Here is a 2256-nt window from a genome sequence, read left to right on the forward strand (position 1 = left end):
TACAGGTCTTTAAAATCCTTTGAAAGGCAGAATATCATCCAAACAGTCAAATGTAGAAAAAATTTCAATAATAATATAGGGGTGCATATCAAGCAAAGGCGTGGGAGACTTAGATTATATAGAAACAACGATGGACACAAACAAATCTTTAGACATTAAAAAACATTTATAACTTCCAAAATTGGTTCACTCGATGAAAAAAACGTCTACAATGTGTGGTAGATGCCAACGGACGAAATAAAAAATAAATTAAAACCCTAAATGGAACTCTGCACAATTATAGTAACATTGGCCTATTTCCTTTTACAGAACTGGATCTTTATATGGAGGAACATTTTCTGCAATGAAGTCTATTACCAGACTAGAGCCTGTAAAATGCCTAAAATGAAACTGAAGCTTTATATGGGATCAAATATTAAATTACAAATACTTTAGTTAGAACCACAATTACATATTTTGGTGCAAAAATCCTCTGCGTGCTTGAGTTACTTGCTAACATTATGTACCCTAATTGTGACTAAACGTCGTTTTATTATCGATGTAGTACCATTGTTGCCGCGCTTTGCAAAAATAATTTCCTCAGCTAAATACAAATGTATTCCCCTATAAAAACCTTTATTTAATGCCATAGGTAACCCTGCAAAACAAGCAAATGGCAAAACTCACCACCTTTTTGGCCTGCATTCTCAATAACAATAAGCAATGGCCATTTACCTTCGTGTAATTATTTTGCAATAATGTTAGTACACGTTGTAGGGGATGTAGCTCAGTGGTAGAGCGTTCGCTTTGCATGTGAAAGGCCCCGGGTTCGATCCCCGGCATCTCCATGTGATTTTTTGTTATTTATGAAAAAATAAAACTTGGATTTAACTTCACAGAAATTATTACATGGAATAAAGTAGTTTACAAAATAAAAAAATACGCATATAATTTACGTCAATGTTTTTATTGCCATACACATGCATAATTTTACTTCGTAAGCATTTGTGGTTGTTTTCCCTTTTCACATGACATTTCAACCCTGATTCGCTAGTTAGTTATCAATGCGACTCGTATATTGCAATGTGACTCATACATAGCATTGTGTGCTGAGCCTCCGCTGTTGTGAAACATTTGTCCCAACGTGCATAACAAGCAGAGTGGCGCAGTGGAAGCGTGCTGGGCCCATAACCCAGAGGTCCGAGGATCGAAACCTTGCTCTGCTAAGTAAGTTATTCAAAATGATAATTTTTTTGTTCTATAAATTGTATATAATTTTTATAGGTTTAGGAAAACCGTCTTATTCATTTCTATGCGTCGTACTTTGCTTTCAATGGAAAAAAAAAAACAAAGAGGATTCAATTATTTTTTTATTTCAAGACAACAACTGCACTTCGAGATGATCCCATACCAAAAAAGTCTCCCAAATAAACAGTGTTGGTTAAAAAACAATTGATGCGAAATGAGTGGGTACCCGAAGAAAATAAATGGTTGTTGTTGTGGTAATGATGATGCCCAGCAAAAATAAAATGGATATTTTGCAGCACCGAATTATTAGGCGAACATCAATTTCAAATGGTCGCTAACAGTAACTGTTAGTCACAAGTAAATAATAAAATAACATTTGATTTTTTTCTGCTTAAATCCTGCCAGCGTTATAAGAAAATTAGAGTTACCATTTTAGGCGTTTTCGACCATTATTTTCAATTTAATGTTTGGTCGGCCATTTGTAGATAACATTTTTATGTGATCTAAAATTATTAAAAAAAATGCAGCCGAAACAAAAACTGCAGCTAAATCAACATTAGAGACATGGCTCTCAACATTCTAACACCAAATAGGACGTGAGCCAAGGAGGAGAGGAGTTAATTGGAAAAAAATTAACATTAAAATAATGCCAGATAATGATAAAAATAAATTTAAATGCCAAAAAATAATGCTTAATTTAAAAACGTGGTCTATACCCTTCAGCAGAAGCTGAATTGTGTGTTAAATTTGTCATTCCGATTGCATTCCTTTACATTATATATATTTACGATCGGAATAAAATTCTATGTCGATTTAGCTATGTCCGAAAATATATATCGGTCCACAGTTGGCCCGAGAGAGGATTTTTGGGCACGTTTTTATACCGATTTAGATGTAGTTTAGTATTTGGATTCTTACCAGATATTATCAATAGTCCCGTTAAAGAATCTACTAATTTGCAAGTTTTGCAACTTTTTACTCGAAAACCGTTCCTGAACCCACAAATCTGGGAAAACATTGAATCAAATT

At 33.9% G+C, this 2256-nt stretch overlaps 2 non-coding genes across 2 annotated transcripts; both read left to right on the forward strand.

Annotated features, from left to right (window-relative positions):
* Positions 1-755: 755 nt before the first annotated feature.
* On the forward strand, positions 756-827 carry Trnaa-ugc (transfer RNA alanine (anticodon UGC)). Its single transcript has one exon. It is a non-coding gene; the product is annotated as a tRNA-Ala (tRNA).
* A 306-nt stretch (positions 828-1133) lies between these two features.
* On the forward strand, positions 1134-1205 carry Trnam-cau (transfer RNA methionine (anticodon CAU)). Its single transcript has one exon. It is a non-coding gene; the product is annotated as a tRNA-Met (tRNA).
* Positions 1206-2256: the final 1051 nt, after the last annotated feature.

This window comes from Musca vetustissima, unplaced genomic scaffold (genome assembly GCF_032173495.1).
Source record: "Musca vetustissima isolate MV318-11 ecotype Yass unplaced genomic scaffold, APGP_CSIRO_Mvet_v1 utg33797, whole genome shotgun sequence".
NCBI classification, from domain to species: domain Eukaryota; kingdom Metazoa; phylum Arthropoda; class Insecta; order Diptera; family Muscidae; genus Musca; species Musca vetustissima.